This window comes from Pteronotus mesoamericanus, unplaced genomic scaffold, assembly GCF_021234165.1.
Source record: "Pteronotus mesoamericanus isolate MK-2021 breed Mesoamerican mustached bat unplaced genomic scaffold, CSHL_Meso_final scaffold_232, whole genome shotgun sequence".
NCBI classification, from domain to species: domain Eukaryota; kingdom Metazoa; phylum Chordata; class Mammalia; order Chiroptera; family Mormoopidae; genus Pteronotus; species Pteronotus mesoamericanus.
The window spans coordinates 2,987,789-3,011,168 of NW_026555311.1; the positions used below are offsets into that span (position 1 = coordinate 2,987,789).

The 23,380-nt window shown below is 37.7% G+C and overlaps 1 protein-coding gene and 1 pseudogene across 13 annotated transcripts in view; both read right to left on the reverse strand.

The window, feature by feature from the left end:
- The window catches only part of ZMYND11 (zinc finger MYND-type containing 11), a 141,053-nt gene that overhangs the window by 98,641 nt on the left and 19,032 nt on the right, over positions 1-23,380 (reverse strand). The gene's annotated exons all lie outside the window — the stretch shown is intronic.
- Positions 19,887-21,988, reverse strand: LOC129085283 (palmitoyltransferase ZDHHC6-like; annotated as a pseudogene).

Sequence of the window (23,380 nt, forward strand, 5' to 3'; positions counted from 1 at the left end):
ACATGTCCACTTTTCTATATGAATATTATTCTTCAATTATTTTTTAAATAGGGAGAAATAACACAATGCGAACAATATCCTTACCTATATTTAATCCATTAAAACATGTTATTTAAGTAGATCAAAAATAACTCTATACATACTTATCACTTTGCACATAAATCTGCAGGAAAGAAACTGGCCTTAGAAATCTTTTAAGAGATATTGATAATTCTTTCAAATTGCCCTAAAATTTTACATTAATAAACACCAAGCCATTTCCTTCCAGACTGTATGTTTGCCAATCAGAAATCTATTTACAACAGATATTAAATAAAACAAAAATACACTGAATCATACACAAAAGTGTAATAAGCCTATGAATTTTACTGCCTTCAAAGTTCAGCCAGAGCCTGAGCTGTTTACAAACAGAATGGACTGGTCTCTATCTGACACATTCCAAGGAAACACCTGCTAAAGAAAGAAGAGTAAGTCACCAAAGAGATGTTCTGAGGGCAACCATGAAGTGACCGACACAAAAAAACTTTGTCTCTCACTGAAGTGTGTATTTTATACTCCTTCAACTGGAATACAAAACTCTACTTTCAAGATATTCCTAAATTAAGTTAATAGTGTATCTATCCCTTCAGTGGTGCTTCCTTTTCCGTACTCACTAATACACACAAAAAGGGAGATGTGGGCTCAGAGCAAGGTGGAGAGTAATGATGGCAGCATCCTCCAGAAACTTTGATCTGCCAGATTCATCAAAAGAGAGAGTGAGTGTGAGAAAGGACCAAATAAATAGTATACAGTCAAAAATTAAGAAGAAATGAAAATCTACACCATAATAATACAAAGTATAGTAAGGAAATACTATAGCTGTGACTGATGTGGCTCAGGTGATGGGTACTGTCCCATAAAGCAAATGGTCGCCAGTTCAATTCCTGGTCAGGGTACATGCCTGGGTTGCAGGTTTGGTCCCTGATCTGGGTATGTACAAGAGGCAACCAATCAATGTTTCTCTCACACATCAATGTTTCTCTCCCTCTTTTTCTCCTTCCCTTCACCTCTCTCTACAAATAAAATCTTTACCAAAAAAGAAAAGAAAATACTACAATCTTTTGCCAATATATTGGACAGCATGGAAGAAATTGATAAATTCTAAAAAAGGCATTCAATGTTTCAAGGCTGAATCAAGAAGAAACAAATTCTGAACAGACTGATAACTACTAACAAAATCAGATCAGTTATCAAAATACTCCCAAGAAACAAAAACCTTGTACCAGATGGAATCATAAGAGAATTTTACTAAACATTCCAAAAACAATTAAATGCCTATCATTCTTAAACTATTTTAAAAAACTGAAGAGAAAGACCCCAAATTCATTCTATGAGGCCAGCATTACCCCAATACTGAAACCAGACCAAGACATTATAAATAAATTATAGGCCAATATCCCTAATGAACAGACACAGAAATCCTCAAAAATATCAGCAAATCAAATTCAGCAATACATGAAAAAGAGCTATGATGAAGTGGAATTTATTTCTGGGGTGCAAAGATGGTTCAATATCTGCAAACGAATTAATGTGATATGCCACAAACAAAATAAAGAATATCATATGATCATATCAAAAGACGTAGAGAAAACATTAAGACAAAAGCAAGGATGGTTCAATATCTGCAAATGAACATGATACGCCACAAACAAAATAAAGAATAAAAATCATATGATCATACCAATAGATGCAGAAAAAGCATTAAACAAAAGCCAGTATCCACATATGATAAAAACTCTCAGAAAACCTGGGATAGAGGGCACATACTTCAATATACTAAAGACATTATATAACAAATCCACAGCTAACATCATACTCAATGGAGAAAAGGTGAAAACTTTAAGATCAGGAGCAAGACAAGGAGGCCCATTTTCACCACTTATATTCAAAATAGTACTGGAAATACTAACCACAGCAATCAAACATGAAGGAGAAATAAAAGGTATCCAAATTGGAAAGGAAGAAGTAAAACTGTCATCATTTGCAGGTGACATGATACTATAGAGAGAGCTTTATGGAATCTACCCAAAAGCTATTACAACTAATGATGAATTCAGTAAGGAGCAGGGTACAAAATTAATATTCAGAAATTGTATTTTATATACCAATGCCAAACTGTCAGGAAAAATTAAGAAAACAATCCCACTTACAACTGTATCAAAAAGAATAAAATAGCTGGTAATATATTTAACAAAGGTGGTAAATGGCCTCTGATATGCAATCTGTAAGACATAATGATGAAAGAAAATGGAGACAGCACAAATAAATGAAAAGATATACCATGCCCATGGGTGGGAAGATTTGATATCATTCAAATGTTCATACTATGCAAAGCAATCCATAGATTCAATGTAATCTCTATCAAAATACCAATGGCATTTTTTTAAAGGACTATAACAAATAACCCAAAATTTTATATGGAATCACAAAAGACACAAAACAGCCGAATCAATTTTGTGAAAGAAATACAGAGTTGGAGGTATCATATTCCTTGATATCAAATACAAGGCTATAGTAATCAAAAACTAGCAAAAAAAAAAAAAAAAAGACATAGATCAACGTAACACAACTGAAACCTGAGAAATAAACTCACACCTATATGATCAATTAATCTATGACAAAGGAGGCAAGAGTATACAATGAAGTCCCTTCAATACATGCTGCTGGGAAAACTGGACAGGCACATGTAAAAATAGTGACACTGGATCACTTTCTTACATAAGTTTACATTAAAAATGGATTAAAGACTTAAAATTCAAGACCCAAAACCATAAAACTCCTAGAAAAAAACATAACCAGTAACTCTTTTACATCCCTCTTTAGTAATATTTTCATTTAATATTTATTATCTCCTCAGACAAGAAAAACTAAGAAAAAAAAATAAACCACTGGGACTAAGTCAAACTAAAGCTTTTTTGCACAGCAAAGGAAACCATGGACAAAACAAAACGACAACCTACTGAATGGGTGAAGACATTAACCAATGATCACCTGAGAAGTTAATGTCCAAAATATATACGAAACTCATACAATTTAACACCAAAAATAAATAAATAAATAAATAAATCTGATTAAAAAATGGGTAGAGGACCCAAACAGACATTTTTCCAAACAGGAGAAATGACCCAGGAGCTACCATATGCAGCATTTTCATTATCCATGGCATAAAGTAAAAAGAAAGCACACCAAATCGCATGGGAGTTTCTAAATCTTCCCACATAGAAGTGACATAAATCCCTTTTACTCAGATTCCATGCAGCAGATCTAGTCACATGGCCAAACCTAATTACCAGGTCAATGGGGGAAGTACAGTCCTACCAGTGCCTGGGACAAGAACTAGAAATATTTGGTGAACAGCACTAATGATTCCCATAGCAACTTTGACCAACCAGCGTAAAGTAGCTGTATGAGTAAGGATTCCTCAGAGAAACAGAGCCAACAGGGAACAACAAACAGAGATTTATTGTGAAGAACTTGCTATGAGATTGTAGAGGCTGAGAGGTCCCAAGATCTGCAAGCTGGAGAATCAAGGAAAGGTAGTGGTGAACTTCCTGTCCAAGTGTGAAGGCCTGAAAGCCAGAGGAGCTAACCCCAGTCTGAGGTTAGGAGAAGATGACATGCGATGTCCCAGCACACCAGTAAGGCAGAAAAACAAAAACAACAAATTACAACAAAAAAACCCAGGGCAGATTCCTCCTCCTCGCATTTTTTGTTATCTTCAGGCCCTGGCTTTACTGAATCCACCGATTCAAATATTAATCTTGTCAGAAACACCCCCAGATATACCGAGGAACAATGTCTAATCAGCTATGTGGGCACCCTGTGGCCAGGGAAATTAGCACAGGACATTAACCATCACAGGAGCTCTCCTCGTTGCCTGTTATTTTATTATTTCTCTTATTTTCTTCATAGGATGTAATCACTATCTGAATAAATCTTGTTTTTATGTTTATTGTCTGCCCCCCACCAGCTATGTAAGTTCAAGAACCTTTCGGAATTGTACACCACTCTATCCCAAGTATCTAGGGCAGTGCTTAGCAAAGAGTAGGTGCTCACTAACACTGGATATATGCCTAGATTGATTTTTAAAATAAATACATTTGATAACCATTATCCACCTAAAGGGACTTTATACTTTCATAAGATGCTTCCTTTGTCTATTTACTTAATGTCCATTAAGCACAGATATTCAATTCTTTTAGTATGAATTCCTACAGAAAAATAACAGTAATTTCCTTTAATATTAAGTTAATTTTTAGGTATTTGAAGTATCTTAGAAAAAGCAGTTAAAGAGTCACTAACTCTAATCAATATAAGACAGAAAACTGCAACAAAAAATACAATCTATTATGCAGATGTAACTGCAATATCTATTTAGATCACTGGTAAAAAGAACTTTCCTGGCCCTGAAATATGAAAATGCAAAATTAAGAGTGTTGTCTAAAAGCAAATATTTTTACCTCTTAGCTATATAATATTCTAATGATATTTATCTTTGCCTTATAAGGAGAACTATTTGTATTATATTTAATCATACTTTTACATTACAACATGTAAAAAAATTCCAACAGCCTTTTAATCTACATCTTTCCAGTTCTTTCAGTTCCTGCAGAAATGAACTTTTAAGGTTTACTCTCTTACCGTTTCATATTTACAAATGCAGTATTGTTAACTGTAGTCACCATGCATGCTACACATTACATCCCCAGGATTATTTATAACTGGAATTTTGTACTTTTTGACCCCCCTTACCCATTTTGCTCATCCTACACCCTCTGCATTCCCCTTCTCAAATTCTTTCCTTTTCCCTCCCTCTTTACTTCCCCCTCCTTTTCCTTCTTTGTTTTTAATCTTTTGTGAAGTCAGATTTGCTCTTCCTGGTTGTAGACTGCCACAGCTTGAATTCACATACAGGTATTTTATTTTCTTTCTTGGTTATTGGCAACTGTATCATCAGGATGGTTTGGGTTCTGATGGTGGCCTATGAAAATGGTGGAGGTGAGGATTTGTGATAGAGACACAGGAATGAGAGCTACTGAGTTGGCCAAAACGTCTGTTTAGTTTTGGTTGTTTTTTTTTTCATAAAATAAAGGACATATTTTTCATTTTCACCAGTAACTACTGATTTCGATATTTTGAGTATGTCGGCTATCTCCCACTACTGGCTTCTAGTGGGTAGTAGAGGCCAGGGGTGCTGCTAAACATCTTCTGATGTTTAAGCATACATCAGAATGCATAAGAATGATGCATAAGACAGCCTCACAGCAAAGATTTGGCCAAAATGTCAATAGTATCAAACTTCACAAACCATTTTTGACATGTTCAATCAATCATGGCACCTTCCCCATACACTGCACAAACCACTTTTTTTTTTTTTTTTTGTATTTCAGTTGCCTTTTTATTTTTTGAAATAAGCATAATATGCCAAAAATGTTAGCTTCTTCCATCTTCAATATTAAAATGGCTACACAAAAATTCACTAATCTTGATTTTTTTTTTAAATGCACACTGATATGATAGCTGTTACAATACAATCTAACAAAATTGTTTCAAATGAAGTTAAAGAAAACTAAGCACTACTAGTACCATCACATAGGGGAAAAACTAACGAACTTTTTGGCCAACCCAGTATTTCATAGAACTATTTGTTGTGCACATGGCTAATGATTTTTATGCACAGCCAGGAGGCATACATGGTAACTGTGGCTACTCCACCAAGTCCACAGATTCAGATAATATAAATAACTGGTTTTGAATGTGTTTGGTTGAAGGCAGAATTTCTGCAAATAGAGTGTTTATAACCGTTATTTTTGAAACCTGGTTGTTGTTGACATTTAAATGAAGTTAACCCTTCTTTTTTCACTCTCCTCTCCCACCCAGAATAAGCTGACCTCTGCGGTTTCCTTGAGTGGTGTCTCCTCACAAGTCTGGCCCCCAGTACAGGCAGTAAGCACTGCGAGGGCTTGTCCATGCCTGACACAAGCATCCTTATCTCCAGTGTCTAGCCTATTGCCTGTAAGTATAATTATTTGTGACCAAAGGAATATATGTAAATGAGTTAAAAGTAAATAACAATGGTTTTTAAGCCCTGGCTAATGGACCACTCCTGTGAAACTAAATTAAAGCTAAATTTAGTATGACACACATATTCTGAAACAACTTGGGCACTGATATAGTTTAGTGTTTGGTATATTTTTTATCAATATAAACATAATTTACATAAGCTCTACATTAACTCATCAAAATTCCTCACTACCTTTCAGAATCTTTTGTGAAGTTAAAATGCAAATATCCAGATTCCATCCCCAGTCTTTGGCAAGACATGCCATTTAAAAGGAGTGTTACAGTCTCTCTCTCTCTCTCTCTCATCTTTATGGCTATTCTTATTTCTCCTAAAAGTGGATCATTAAGTATATATAATTTAAAAGACATAAAATTTTTAAAAAACACTTGACTTGCTGCTTCTTATGTTTTCTGCAAAGATTTTGCATTTCTTTTTAAAATTCTGGGCTAAATTGTACTGCAGTTGTGGTGGTTTCTTATTGGCTGACACATATGTCAGAAGTTTGATTGTGGTTTTGTTAGCAATGAAGACGAATTAAATGCCATAAAAGTTGTACTAGTTCAAAATAACACTGAAAAACTCAAATATAAATAACTCTAACTTTAACATAATAGGAAAAAAACTGAAGTCTGGAGGCAATAAACAATCACTGCAAAGACTCTTGGAAAGGCATTTTAAAGACAACCTATTAGCCCTGGCTGGTGTGGCTCAGTGGATTCAGCTCTGGCCTGCAAACCAAAGGGTTCCTAGTTCGATCCCTAGTCAGGGCACCTGCCTGGGTTGTGGGCCAGGTCCCCAGTAGGGAGCACATGAGAGGCAACCACATATTGATGTTTCTCTCCCTTTCTCCTTCCCTTCCCCTCTGTGTAAAAATAAATATTTTTTAAAAAATAAAACCAAAGCAATCTATAAAAAGACTCTATGGACATTCAAATACATTAAATTTTTTTGACTGAGGTAAGAAACACATGACATATAACTTACCACCTTAACCATTTAAAAAGGTATAACTCAATAATATTAAGTACATTCACACTGCTGTGCAACCATCACCACCATCCATACCCATGTAACTTATTTCGTCTTGCAAAACTGAAACTCTATACTCGTAACGCAGTAACTCATCTTCTCCCTTTCCCTCTGCACCTGGAAACTAACATTGTTTTCTGTCTCTATAATTTTTACTACTCTACATATAACATATTAAGTGAAATCATACAGCGTATGTCTTCTTGTGAATGATTTCTCTTAGTATAATGACCTCAAGGTTCCTCCACCTAATAGCATCTGTAAGAATTTCATTCCTTTTTAAGGCTAAATAATATTGCATTGCATGTGAACACCACATTTTGATTATCCAGTCAATGGTCACTTGGGTTACTTTCTGTTATAGCTATTGTAAATAACACTGCTTTGAGTATGGGTGTAAAAATATCTGAGACCCTTTCAGTTCTCTTGAGTATATGCTCTGAGGTGGAATTGCCAGGTCATAAAAGATTTCTATTTTTAACTTTCTGAAGAAACTCTAACACTATCCAAAGGAGCTGCACCATTTTATATTCTCATCAGCAGTGTACCATGGTTCTCTTTTCTCTATATCGCTAACACTTAGTTTGTTGTTCCTTTTTTTTCTTTAGCAGCCATCCTAATGGGTGTGAAGTAGTACCTCACTGTAGCTGTGATTTGCATGAACTGTGATTGTTATAACTCAATTACATTTTTAAGTGATAGTCTTTAAAGAATTTAATTTTCAATTATAATTGATATACAATATTACATTTGTTTCAGGTGTACAACACAGTTGTTAAGATATTTATCTAACTTATAAAGTGATCACCCTGATTGAGTCAAGAACCGATCTGACACCATGCATAGCTTTTACAATATTATTGACTATATCCTCTACGCGGTACTTTACATTCCTGTGACTGCTTTTATATTGGGTTGGCCAAAATATTCATTTGGTTTTTTTCATAAGATGGCTCTAGTACTGTGCAGTTGTCTTTAACTTCATCTGAAAAAGTTCTGTTAGATTGTATTGGTACAGCTGTCATATCAGAGAGCATTTAAAAAAAATCAGAACTGGTGAATTTTTGAGTAGCCATTTGAATATGAAAGATGGAAGAAAATACACATTTTCATATTATGCTTTATTATCTCAAGAAACGTAAAAACACAACTGAAATGCAAAAATAAATGTTAGGTGTATGTAGAAAGCGCTGGCTGATCCAACATCAAAAGCGGTTTGCAAAGGTTCATACTACAGCTTTCTCTGTGGATGATGCTCCATGGTTGGTCAGACCAGTCGAAGTTGATAGCAATCAAATCGAGACACTGAGAACAATCAACGTATACCACGGAGAGAGCCAACATACTCAGAATATCCCAATCAATAAAGTTATTGGTGAAAATGAAAACTGTCTCTTATTTTACGGAAAAAACTAAACATACTTTTAAGCCAACCGAGTAACTGACAGTTTGTACATCTGAGTCCCTCCCCTTTTTTGACCCTCCACCCCAACTCCTTCACATGTGGCAACCAAAAATTTGGACTCTGTATTTAAGTTTATTTCTGTTTGCTTGTTTGTTTCTAAGATTCTACATATAAATGAAATATTATGTGTCCTTCCCTGACTTACGTCACTTAGCTAGGTCCATCCCTGTTGTTGCAAATGGCAAGATTTCATTCTTTTTTTATGGCTGAGTAATATTCTATTGTATATACAGGGTGTGGCAAAAGTACATTTACAGTTGTTAGACACAAAAGTTTATTCTTTTATTACTATATTATTTTCCACAAACTGTAAACCTACTTTTGTCCCATGCTGTATTTACCAACTTTTTTAGTATTTAATTTTTTTCCCATTATTCATATGCCTACTCTTTTGACATATATCAGACCACACCAGATAATTTTTTAATATGTAGAAACGTTACTTCATGTGCCCTTTGTATAAAGTATATATTATTTTATATGACTTGCTATTCTTGTTTTATAGGGTTTCTCTTCTAACATCAGCTCATCCTGCACAATGCTTAGATAAACGTTCAAAAGCACAACTAGTCAAATACTCTCCTTTTTTTTTCCTTTAGGCCTTCAAACTGCCTTTTTTTTTTTAATTTAATCTTTATTGCCTTTTTTCCATTACCATTTAGTCTTCTTGTACCCCATCCCCCCAGCAATCACAACATTTGTCCGTATCCATGAGTCTTTTCCTTTTTTGCTCAACTCCTCCACCCTGACACCTCCTCCCCCACTAGCTGTCATCCGCTTTCCATCTATGAGTCTATCTGTTTCACGTGTTAGTTCACTTTGTTCATTAGATTCCACACATGAATAAAATCATATGGTATTTGTTTTTCCCTGACTGGCTTATTTTACTTAGTATAATGGTCTCCAGGTCCAGCCATACTGTTGCAAAGGGTAAAATTTTCTTTTTTATAACCAAGTAGAATTCCATTGTGTAAATGTCCCATTATTGTTTTATCAACTCATCTATTAATGGACACTTGGGCTACTGCCATATCTTGGTGATTGTAAATAGTGCTGCAATGAACATAGGGGTGCTTATGTTCCTTCGAATTAGTGTTTTTGGTTTCTTCAAATATAATCCCAGAAGTGGAATTGCTGAGTCAAAAAGCAGATCCATTTTTAATATTTTGAGGTATCTCCATATTGCTTTCTACCATGGCTACACCAATCTGCATTCCCACCGAGAGCAGAAGGGTTCCCCTTTCTTCACATCTCTCCAGCACTTGATAATTTATTGATGATAACCATTCTGACAGGTGTGAGATGGTATCTCATTGTGGTTTTAATTTGCATTTCCCTGATGATTAGTAATGCTGAGCATCTTTTCATATGTCCAATGGCGATGTGTATGTCCTCTGGAAAAGTGTCTATTCAGGTCCTTTACTCACTTTTTAATTGGGTTGTTTTAATGGTGTTGAGTTTTGTTAGTACTTTATAAATCTGGATATTAACTCTATCAGATGTATCAGCGAATGTGTTCTCCCATTCTGTGGTCTGTCTTTTTACTTTGTTGATGATTTCCTTTGCTGTGCAAAAATTCCTTTTTGATGTAGCCCATTTATTTTTTTATTTTTTTCCCCTTGCCTGGGGAAATATAGTGGATAAAACATTTCTACAAGCAATATCTGACATTTTACTGCCTATGTTTTCTTCTAGCATTTTTAAGGTTTCAGGTCTACCATTTATATCTTTGATCCATTTTAAATTTATTCTTGTGTGTGGTATAAAAAGGTGGTCTAGTTTCATGTGTACCAAATCTTTTTTTTTTTTTTTAAGATTTTACTTATTTTTAGGGAGAGGGGAATGGAGGGAGAAAGAGAAACATCAATGTATGTTTGCCTCTCATGCACCCTCTCCTGGGCACCTGGCCTGAAACCCAGGCATGTACCCTGACTGGGAATCGAATCTGCAACCCTTTGGTTCTCAGGCTGGCATTCAACCCCCTGAGCCACACCAGCCAGGGCTCATGCACACCAAATCTTTATGCATTTGTTTGTCAACAGACACTTAGGTTGCTTTGAAACCTTGGTCACTGTAAATGTTGCCATGAACACAGGAATGCATGTCTTTCCAAATTCATGTTTTGGATTTCTTTAGATAAATACCGAGAGGTGGAACTGCTAGGTCATATAGTAGTTCCAATTTTAATTTTTTGAGGAACCTCCATCGTATTTATCAAATTGGTGCACAAATTTATAGCCCCACCAACAGGGAACAAAGGTTCCTTTTACTCTTCATCCTTCCAACTTGTTCCTTGATTTATTGATGACAGCCATTCTGTAGGTGTTAGGTGGTATTTCCTTGTGGTTTTAATTTACATTATTTTAATGATTAGTGACGCTGAGCATGTTTTCATATGCCCATTGGCAATAAAAGAAAGGAAATAATAAAATAACAGGCAACGAGGAGAGCTCCTGTGATGGTTAATGTCCTGTGCTAATTTCCCTGGCCACAGGGTGCCCACATAGCTGATTAGACATTGTTCCTCGGTATATCTGGGGGTGTTTCTGACAAGATTAATATTTGAATCGGTGGATTCAGTAAAGCCAGGGCCTGAAGATAACAAAAAACGCGAGAGGAGGAATCTGCCCTGGGTTTTTTTGTTGTAATTTGTTGTTTTTGTTTTTCTGCCTTACTGGTGTGCTGGGACATCGCATGTCATCTTCTCCTAACCTCAGACTGGGGTTAGCTCCTCTGGCTTTCAGGCCTTCACACTTGGACAGGAAGTTCACCACTACCTTTCCTTGATTCTCCAGCTTGCAGATCTTGGGACCTCTCAGCCTCTACAATCTCATAGCAAGTTCTTCACAATAAATCTCTGTTTGTTGTTCCCTGTTGGCTCTGTTTCTCTGAGGAGAGTCATTTTTCCTTTAAGCCACTGAGACATGGAAATGTTACGCTAGCAATCCTAACCTATCCTATCATAGAACATTTAAAAATTTCTATTTAAGACTTGAGGATGAAAAAGACCTAGCCACACAAAGGCTATAGTAACAAAGAACTTGAGGTGTTTCAGGGGCAGAAAGAACAGTGGGAGAAAAGTGGAGTGTAGAAGCAGCTGTAGTGTTAGAAGAGGCAAAGCGGTAAATGAGGATAAAATCATGCAGGATCCAAAGGCCAGAGTAACCAGCTTAGATTTCCACCCTATTTCCATAGGCAGCAAGTGAGACAACTCCAAACTTCAGTGAGGTCAGAGGGGGAACAAGAGTCTGATTTAAAGTCATCCTTACAGTATAGATTTTAAGAAAACAGAGTAAAAACCTTGCTACTTCTGTCTATAAAATAACAAACAAAACATATTTGATTTTAAAAAATACTCCACAAAAAAAAAAAAAAAAAATGAAGGGATGGAAATAGGAATTTTAAATGTTTTGGCCAAACAAGAAGATGAAATGTACATAAGGAACTGATGATGAGAAGCAAGCCACTTGCAAAGAACTTGAGAAAGATCTGGGAACAGGAAACAGCAGATGCAGGAGTAATCAGAGATGTTGAATAAAGGTTATTATTTAACAGGCTGGATAAGCACACAGAGTCCTGGATCTGCAGCGCCATCAGGTTTACTCAGACAGCAACCCATCGTCAGCCCTGAGTGAGGAGGAAATACAGGCTGTGAATAAACTGAACCAGAAAGACTGAACCTAGCAACAGAGAAGGGTGGTGGTGAGATTCAGACTAAAAAAGGGGGGTCAGATAAAGCTATATCATAAACTGTGAATAGCTGGCAATCTTTTGGACTACCAAATTCAAGGGGCCTGACCTAAGGCTCAGGCAAGAAACCAAAGAAGACCCTTCTGGAGAAATTAAACTATCCCAGAGAAAGGACTTTTATACACTGACAATTTAGGGAACCTTAGAGAAACAGCCATCTAGCCTCATGACATCCCTACAGTAAAGCCCATCCACAGAATTTTCTATTAGTTTTTTAGTGTCTCACCCTAAAATATGGACACAAAGTGCATGAGACATTTGGGAAGAGCTTCTCCATAAGAGAGAGGAAAGCGAACATAAAAGAGGAGAGTACGTAAATAAAATTAAGAACAGTAAAAATATCAAAATATAAGAAAATAAAATGCATTTATGAAACCACAGAATACTATAAAGAGAAATAGTCAGAAAATCATTAAATATAACAAATAACAAATTCAGTTAAAAGGACAGAAAAGAAAGTTGAGGCAATATCCCATAATGAAGAATCAAAAAGACACACCAGGGGACTGGAGATGAAAACTTCATGTGATACAATACCTGAATAACAAAAGCTTCAGGATGAATTTGGAGGAGAGAAAATTACCCAAGACAACTTCAAGAGAAGTACCTAGCACTGAAAAATAGGCATTTGCAAATAGAAAGGGCTTGTCAAAGGCCCAGCTTATGAATGGACAGAGGCTTAAAGCCCATCAATTTAGAATGTCAAAATACCAATGGGAAAAAGAAGAGCTTCCAGGTTTCCAAAGTGGTAGGGAGAAGTAATAAACCAAGATGTAATGATTTCTCAACAGCAACAAAGAAGCAGGAAAAGGCAAGTGAGTGCCTTGTAAATAAATTACTTTCAACGTACACTTCTCTAACTATTCAAATAATCAACTAGTGAATGTTGAATAGATTTTTCCAGTCATGCTAACAACCCCAAAATTTATGCCTTAGGTACTCTTTCTCAGGAGGTTACTAATGTGAATAAAGAACTCACGAGATCCTGTGTGGTCCAGGAAACAGGAGTAAACATAGTAAGGAGGCAAAGGGAATTCCTGGACCATAAGATCTACAATGGACCCAGAGAGAATGCAGTACTCTTCCCTAAGACAAGCTCCCTATCCTCTAAAAAGTAGCTATCTGCTTTTATTTCTATGAACTTTTAAAAACATATTATGAAAAATTTCAAGCACATAAATACAAAAGTAGAACTATATGAATGTTTTTTGCTTCAGTAATTAACATTTTGTGATACATTTTAAGTTCAATTTTTTTTCCTAAAAATTTCCAAGACCTAGGTATCAATTGTTCACTATTGCACATAGCAATTTAGCCTAACAAAAAGTAAGTGTAACTTATAAAATCCGGTTTAAACAACTTTTTTTAATTGTTTAATTTTTCAATCACAGTTGACATAAAATATTCTATTAGTTTCAGGTGTACAACCCACTGATTAGATATTATACAACTTACTAAGTAACCATCCCAATATATCTCATGCCCATCTGACACTGTATGTAATTATTACATTACTGACTACATTCCCCATGCAGTACTTTACATCCCGTGACTATTCTGTAACTACCAATTTGTACTTCTTAATTCCTTCACTTTTTTCCCATCCCCCCCAAAACCCCTCCCATCTGGCAACTATAAAGATGTTCTTTGCATTTATGAGTCTGTTTCTGTTCTGTTTATTCATTTCTTTTTTTAGACTAAATTCTTGATATATACGTATTTATTGACATTTTATTGTTCGTATTTTTTCATGTTTTTTCTTCTTAAAGATCCTTTAACATTTTCTTTAATAGTGGTTTGGTGGTGACAAACTCCTTCAGCTTTTTCTTGTCTGGGAAGCCCTTTACCTGTTGTTGCATTCTAAATGATGGCTTTGCTGGGTAAAGTAATCTTAGCTGTAGGTTCTCGCTTTTCATCACTTTAAATATTTCTTGCTGATCCCTGTGGCCTGTAAAGTTTCTCTTTGAAAACTCAGCTGACAGTCTTATGGCAGTAACTTACTGACTTACAAGGGAGTGACTAACTGCTCTTTTCTTGCTGATTTTAAATTTGTCTTTAACCTTTGGCATTTTAACTAGTATGTGTCTTGGTATGGGCATCCTAGGCTTGTATTTCCTTCACCGGGTTAGGGAAGTCTTCTGTCATTTTTTCACATAGTTCTTCAATTTCTTGATTCTCTCTTTTCCTTCCAGCACCCCCACAATGCAAATGTTGGAATGCTTCAAGTTGTCCCAAAGGCTCCTTACATTATTCTCATTATTTTTTTCTTTTTGCTGTTCTGATTGAGTGCTTTTTTACTTCCGTATATTGCAAATTGTTGACCTGATTCTCTATTTACCTATTCTATTGTTGATTCCCTGTAAATTATTCTTCATTTCAGTTAGTATATTTTCATGTTTCTTTTTTATAGTTTTCATGTCCTTTTTTATACTATTGAAATTCTAAGTTCACTCAGCATCCTTTTTTTTTATTTCTACATTTTAATAGGATGAAAATATGTATTTTGTCAGCAATGCTGAGCCAACATTTCCAAATACAACTTACAGGAAGTCTGAGAATGAGGTTCACTCAAGTGATGTCATGTTTCACTTTCTTCAAGTGTCTCTTCAGCAGCAGAGTATGATGTAGCAATCCTGGCTGTTGCGGTGGTGGCTTCACCCTTCTCCATTTTGATGTAAAGCTCTTCCTTATCACACAAATCCTTGTTGTATACCTTTTGTACCACAGTTTTCTTGTGTATGGCACTGAGAGTTCGATAACACATCTTTAAGTCTCCTCCAGAAAATGCCCTCCTCCATCTTGCATTCCAGTGAGCATCTCTTATGTCAGAGAATTGAGAATAAAACCCTTGAGCTCCCTTCTACACCATCCTTTGATGCTGTTCTATGACAAATAGCAGTAAGACAGAAAATTATAATAAAAGTCATTGCTACTACAATCACAGATACTGCCATGATGAGTTTGTTCTCATACCCATCCTAGAACTTCTTTTGTGAGTGCACGTGACTCCTGCTCTTTCTGCTCACCCTGGACTTCTGTCCTCTTATTTTTCCAGTGGAAACCTTTATTTCTTGCTCCTCACTGAAAAGCTTCATTTCATCAGGAGCTTCATGAAGGCTGACAAGCTGTTGCCCTTTTTACCTGAGGATGCGCTCTCGGCGCAATAGTCAGCTCAGTGCTTGTGTTCTTCACCCAGCCGTGTAATACTTTCAAGAACAATCCTACTATAAATAGTTCTTTATCTGTAAAAGGAGATTAAAATGTCTGTTCTGCCCACCACAATGTGTGTTCGTCAGACATTCAGTATCACAATGCAGTTTGACTGTCTTTCTGACAACCTTAATATTATTTTTAAATTGGCAGAAGCAGCTGGCCAAACAGCTACGTAGGATCATGAAGATGTTCTCACTTGTTGTGACACTTGTGTTGTTCCAATGTCTAAATATTTTAATGATGGTAATTTAAAAAGATATGAATCTTCAACAGTTGTCAAATTAACTTGTGTAAAAACTACATTTCATGGTAGGCCTGAAATGATCCAAAGCTCAATTTTGTGTTAAATTGCTATGAAGATTTAAATACTGGAACAACAGTAGGCCTTCCTATGAATCTTTACATAATTCTCTCAAATTATTTTCACTGAGGATTAGTTTCCCAGCCCAACAGTAGACTTTCATGTATCTTTATTAATGTAAGAAACAGAGTTTCCTTAGAAGATGGTGAAGGTGCTGCTGTAGGTACTAGGCTCTGGCACAGGCCCTCTGCAGAACTGTTGCTTTTGACCGAGGCCAATACATGACAGTGTCTCATTATTGCAGCTACAGAGATCACATATGTTCATGGTGGCATTCTGTTTAGTTGCTGGAAGACCTATCCCAAATGACTCTGGTTGCTGAGTTCTGATAATTTCCAGGTCCAAAGACTGAACTGTGACTTCAGACAATGTTGGCAGCTGAGCCTGAACAGCCTCTAGATGTGGAAATGTCACCTCAGAGTGTTTTGGAGAAGCTGTAGTCTGCTGCAGGGCTATAGCATCAGCCTCCAAAGTAGGTTGAGCTGGGTTCTCCTGCTGGCATAGAGATGATTCTGTCTTCTCAGGGTGTTCTGAAGAAACCTCCTGCTGGGTTAGAGGTTTGACCACTTTAGTGGATGTTGCAGAATGAGCTGAGACCTCCTTCTTAGTTGCAGATGGTTTAATCTCCTTAGGGCGCTTTGGTGTTAACCAAAACCCCAAGATCCACATTTTTAACATTTATATTATGCAACACTGGCTGCTGGGCTTCACCCAACGCTAGAGATGAGACTGTCACCTCATGATGTATTAAAGGCTAAGTTACAACATCCATAGAGGATTTTGGAGGCTGAGCTGGACCTTTCTGCTGGACTGGAAAAGATTCTACCCAGGCAAGAGGCAACTGCAGCAAAGCTAAATTCTTCTACTGGATTGAAGACTCGACATTTTCAGGAGGTTTAGATGCTAATCTAACACTCACTGATAAACTAACAAAGATTTCAACACCTTAGAGGGCACTGCAGACTGAGATGAAGCATCCTCCTCTGTTAAAGATGACTTTTGCATCTCAAGGTCTTCTGGTTGATGAGCTGGGACCTCCTGAGTGATTAAAGCAAGTTCCATTTCCTCCTGGGCCTCTGTAGGCAGAGATGAGGCTTCCTGTTGGAATGATGAAGGATCAAAGTCTTCTGGGATATATGAAGAGGCTCAAGCAGGGGGTTTTGCTGATGTGAAAACCAGGGCTCAGAGGGTCCCAGGAAAAGAGGTCAGCAGGACAAGGTCCAGGACCAACTCTGAAGGGTGAGCTGCCTGAACCAGTAGCCACAACTGCTGCCACATGTAAAGGAGCCATGAGGCCCAGAGATGCAGCCTGAACATGACAGCAGAGGTCCGAGGCACAGTAAGAGACTCAATCAAGTGGGGTCCCAGCACTGAGTGGGAGCCTAACAACTGGAAGCCATGTCACGAACGCACCACTTAGCAACAAAGCACCCCCCTCCTGCCTCAGGTTCCAACCTTTACTTAGGCAACCTTTATTAGTCTTGGATTGAGAGTGACTGCAGAAGAGCGAGCCTTTATCCTGGAATCGCTAGGGACCAAAAGGTCCTTTTCTCCAAGCAAGGGACAATTACCTCTTGCTTGGGGCGCTCCTCTCATTCCTCACAGTAAGGCAGGATTTGAGCTGCACACCTGGGTTGCTCCAGACTCTAGCAGCCCAGAGGTGGTGAAATGGGGCAGGGGTGTTAACAAAGGTGGGAGCTTGGAGGGCTGCAGAGCTTCTCAAGGAAGCCCTCTCCTTGTGGGCTATGTACACCCTCCTGTTGTAGGTGAGCCTTGATTGCTGTTGGCACATCAATGAAAGGGATTTCCCCCAGGCCGATCGGCTGCCAAGGACTGGCTACAATCTCCATGTAGGATATGTTGTGCAGAAGACCACCACACAGAGAAGGAATTACTTTCAGGGTTCAAGTGTCCACCGAGTCCTCGAGTGTGTTGCTTGTGGAGGTAGTCGGGTGGTGCTATAATGTGGTCTGAAGCTGTACAATGGGAGCGCTGGCTCTGAGGCCTCCCAGAGGGTGCAGGCTAAGGTCAGTTGTCCCCTGTGTTCTACCTGCAGACACCTAGAATTAACTACAAAGCAATCTGCAGATAGCTGTTACTTGTGCTTGGCTTCAAAGTGCCCAGTCAAGGCCAAACTGCAAACTAAGGCCAGTGGCTGCTAGTGCTGGGCTTGGCACCACTTAGAGAGATAGGGGGTTCGCTGAAGTCAGATGCTGAGATTTTAGAAAAGTCTGAAGCATGAGCCAAGACAGGCCATTTGTATGGAAAAGCCACTGGAAGTAGCTTGGGTTGTCCTTTAAGTTGGGTGAGGTGGGGTGGGATCTCAAGGCATCACCAAGGCAGGGCAAAGGGTGTGAGCCAGGCCAATGAAGACTCAGATATGGCGCCCCACCTGCTGGCTTTGTGGGGGGATTCTCATCAAAGGGACAATGGCCTCTGCTAGCACTTTTGTCTGGCAGGAAACTGCCCCCCAATCTCTCCATGATGCCCGACAATTCAGTTCCTCCCCATATGTCTCTGGTGCCTTTTGAGCTATGACCCTAGTGCTAGAGCTTAGAGGAAGTGAGTCCAAGTAAGTCCTCCACCCCATCAGATGCAATCCTTGTTAGTTTTTACAACCAGATACTATGGGGACTTCTCTTCCTGGAACTGGAATCCTGGGTTGAGGGGCCTGGTGTGGGGCTGGGATCCTTCACTCCTCACAGAGAGCCTCCTGCAGCCAAGATATCCCTCCCAATTTTTATTTGCTACATGTGGTTTGGACAGCTCATTCTCCAACTCCATTCCTCCTAGCAGTCTCAATGTGGCTTCTTCTTTAAAGCCTACTTGTTACACTTCCACTCAGTAAGATTTCAAGTGATTCTTAATAATGGCTGTTTTGTAGTTTAGTTGTAATTTTGATGTGGTTGTCAGTGGATGCAAGTACCCCATTTACCTATGCTGACATCTTGACTGAACTCTCAAATCTGTAATATCCTCCCCTCCCCTCTACTACCAAAAATATCAAAGAAACAACAGATTATATACAGCAAACTCTCAAATATCAGTGCCAAAATCTGTCAGGCCCCACATAAAATAGTGAATATTTTGAAGGTATTTTTGTATTTTTAATTTGGCTCAAATTATTTTGTGGCCCTACTAAATAAGTAATTGTGTCCTGGACATTTATGAAAACTTAGACAAAATAATCAAAACATACCTCTCAAATGAACAGAATCCACCAGTCTACTTCCAAATTTATGGTTTTCGCATTACCTGAAGGTTAGAGAACTAGCTGTTTAAGTAAGGGCCTTAAGCTTGTATATGTATGACATTTGTGATTAGCGTAAGAAATCTGTGATGTCAAGAAATTAGTCACATGAAAAAGAAAAAAGGTCTTCCATTAAGTTAGTTATGTGACTTATGTAAATAAACCACTAAAATAGTCATGCTTAGTTTATCCTTACCCCCCCAAAAAGCATAAATCTTCCAAATAAATGCTGATTTCTTCAAGCGTTAAACATTTCTTAAAATAATGTGACTGGAAATCTAATGTATATTAGACACAAATTAAGCTCTATAGTATCTACAATATTATATAAGAAATCAACTGAGGTAGAAACAAGATAAAAAACGTCACATGCGGATGCTCCTGGCAAAAGGGGAACTACGTATGCAAGTGAGGTCCATAGTGTGCAGCTCATTAAAAAAAAAAAAAATCCTACAGAAAATGCAACTGACTTACTTAGGTGAAATATTTTTCCTTTTGGGAAGAGAAAGAGGTGGTAAAGGAGGAGCAGGAATTCGAAGGCATCTGCAGAATGGCTTCTCCATTTCAAAATGGTCATAAAAATATTTAGATCATAATACTAGGGCACCTTTCAGGAAAAAATAAAAATCTTAACCAGAGTAGGCTCATTTCATAATTCTTCAGTAATATGTACAATTTTCAAGTAATGGAGTAGACTTAGTAACTATAATAGTGGCTATCTCTTTTTCTTCCCGTCCTCTGGGGCTTGATCTGTTTCAGAATCACAGAAACTTTTCCAGGTAGTTTCTAGGGAACCATTCTCTTATTCTCAAAGCACCTTCTATAAAGGAACCCTCAAGAACTTTGTCTCCATACAAGCAGTATCATAACCCTCTGAGGACTAAAATGAAATCCCCTTTCCGTAGCCTTATTCAAGGCTCTTCTGTGCAGGCACTTGAGAAGAATGTTTTGAGTCCTTTATTCAAAGGACAGCACACCCCACTGTAATCTTTTATTGCTTTATACCCAACACTACTTTTTTATCTGCTTTTTGTTTCAACTGTTCTATTCTTAAGCTGTACTGGTGACAGCCTTCTCTTATTGGCCACTCCAGTCCATCTCCTTCTGGGACCCCTGACCAAGTAAACACCTGTTTACAGTTCTTCCATCGACTTCCATATCATAAGGAAAAACAAAGATTTCATCTAATATTGAATTAGATCTTTAACCTTTTCTTTGATCCACAATTCAGTAAAAGTTTGGTTTCTAAGAACTGTTTTCATCTGGATAAAAAAGAACATTGGAATGGCTATGACTGTTCCTAAAACTAATCCCAGGGTAAACAAGGTGGCAGCTACACCAAACAAAATAGTTGGAAGAGGATCTCTCCAGGCTGCGCACATATCAATCTTTACCACGTTCCACCCAAATGAGAGCCAGTTATAAAGCTGTGTATATATGATGATAACAAAAATGAAGGCAGCACAAATACAACCCACTGATATTACAAGCAGAAACAGTGCGAATGAAGCATGATTTTGGTAACCACAACAGTTGTTGATCCAAGGACAATGATGGTCCACCATCATCACATACCTGTTACACTTTCAGCAGTGATGTGACCATGATGCCTTCTGTCTAGCAGACTTGACAATATTGGAGATACATGCAAGTCCTGAGAATTTTCAGATTTCCACCCCAGAGGAACAATGGCAAGACCAACAAATATGGCATTAAAGTAATTATAAAGAATCGTGACAGTCCAATTTAGCAACATGATGAAATTCACACCTCTTGCAGTTGTATGTAAGGACCAATACCAAAACACAGTTAATCATGGCCATCATAGAACATATTGCTGTAACACCAAGGTCTGTGATGGGACCTCAGTGACACAGTCTCTTTAAATCTGTGAAATTTTCAAAGTTGATAACTGAGCAGAATGTACCCATTTTGGAGAGGAAGAATGCCTTCCTATCTTTAAAGAATTACAGGGGTTTTCTTTTTTCTGTGCACACATTTCCATGTACCACAAGTTCATGTGTGTCCCTTAATTGTCATGTCTTTAAGTTGTGCAATTATTAATGCATACTGTGCCATATTCACTGTTACACACTCAGAGCTCTTTATCTGAGCTATGAGAACCCTGTCCCTTGGTTTGGAACTCAATCTCAGTCTGATACTTGGGGCCCACTCCTCAGCCATCACATTTCTGGGGCAGCCAGGGCTGAGCTTTTCTCCTTTTCGGGTAACTCCATCATGGGTACCTCAGTCCACAGCAAGTAGAACGCAAATCCTGGTTGCTAGAGGCTGGGGTGCAGGACCCAACACCACTTGTTGGTCTCTCAGCCAGAGGTCCAACCACTGTTCTTCCACTCAGGTGCAGTGCGCAGTCTCTGTGAGCTAGAATATTTGGTCTTCTTTTAGTTTTCACCAAAACCAGAAGTACAAAAATGGTATCCTGTTTTAATTTGCTTAAGATTGCTACTGAGACCAAACATCTTTTCAAGTAACTGTCTTTTTTTACATTTGTAGCTTTTCCTTAAAAAAGTGCTTGTTAGCCCTGGCTGGTATAGCTCAGTGGAATGAGTGGGGGCCTGCTAACTGAAACGTTGCTGGTTCAATTCCCAGTCAGGGCACATGCCTGGGCTGCAGGCCAGGTCCCCACTGGCTGTGTGTGAGAAGCAACCAACTGATGTTTCTATTCCTCTCTTTCTCCCTACCTCCCCCTCTAAAAGTAAAAAAATAAAAATTTTTTAAAGAAATGCTTGTTTGAAATATATAAAGATCTTAAATGACTCAACATAAGGAAGCCAAACAATCCAATTACAAAATGGGCAAAGAACCTGAATAGAAACTTCTCCATGGAGGACATACAAATGGCCCATAGACATATGAAGAAGTGTGCAACATCACTAGCCATCAGAGATGCAAATTAAAACCACAATGAGATATCACCCCCACACGGTCAGAATGCCTATCATTAATAAATAAGTGCTGGTAAGGATGTGGAGAAAAGGGGTCCCTACTACACTGCTGGTGGGAATGTAGAATGGTGCAGCCACTGTGGAAAACAGTATCAAGTTTCCTCAAAAAACTAAAAATGGAACTGCCTTTTCACCCAGCGATTCCACTTCTGGGAATATATCCTAAAAAAATTCCCAAACACCAAAAGAATATATGCACCCCTATGTTCATAAGAGCATTATTTACAATAGCCAAGATCTGGAAGCAACCTAACTGCCCATCAGTAGATGAGCAGATAAAAAAAAGCTGTGGTGCATTTATACAATGGAATACTACTCAGCAGTAAAAAAGAAGGAACTCTTACCTTTGCAAACAGCATTGATGGACCTGGAGACTATTATGCTAAGTGAAATAAAGCCAGTCAGTCAAAGACAAACATATGATCTCACTTATATGTGGAATCTAGTGAACAGAATAAACTAATGAGGAAAACAGAACCAGAGGCACAGAAGCATGGAACAGACCAACAGCTGTCAGAGGGGATAGGCATAAGGGTACTGGCTGAAAGGAGATAAAGGGATTAACTAAGGAACATATATATGCATTACCCATTGACATGGACAATGGTGTGAGGATTGCCTAAGGGAGTGGGGAGTCGGGTAGAAGGTGGCAAAGGGGGAAAATTGGGACAACTGAAATAGCATACACAAAATATTTTTTAAAAACGGAAAAGTGCTCATTTGTGTTCTCTGTGTATTGTATTGTTTGCCATTTTCTTGATGATTTTTCAAAACTCTTTAAACACCTAAGAATAGTAGTAGCCTTGGGTTATCATTTATATTGTCAAAATTGCCTCAGTTTCTTTGTTTATAATGGCCTTTTTTCAGTTTTAATTTGTAACCAAATTTGTCAGCCTTCTAAGATTTTTCTCCTTGGCATCATCAATCACCTTTCTGAACTTCAAATTTTTTAAAAACCATACCAAAACAATGTACACTTATCCCCCATAAAAATATAATTTCTTTGAAGTACATCTGATTTGTTTAATTATATGATCCGAAAAACCACAAAAAAATCTGATCTTTTTATTAAAACAAAATTTACGAAGGGCCTGTGGTTGGGAAAAAAGGTAAAACAGGAAAAAAATGTCCAATTAACAGAACTCAAAAAAATAGAAATTTTCTTATATTTCATTTGTAGGCATGAATTTTTAGTACAAAGGTTTCTTTTATAAGAATTTAAAAAAATATGAAAATCATAAAA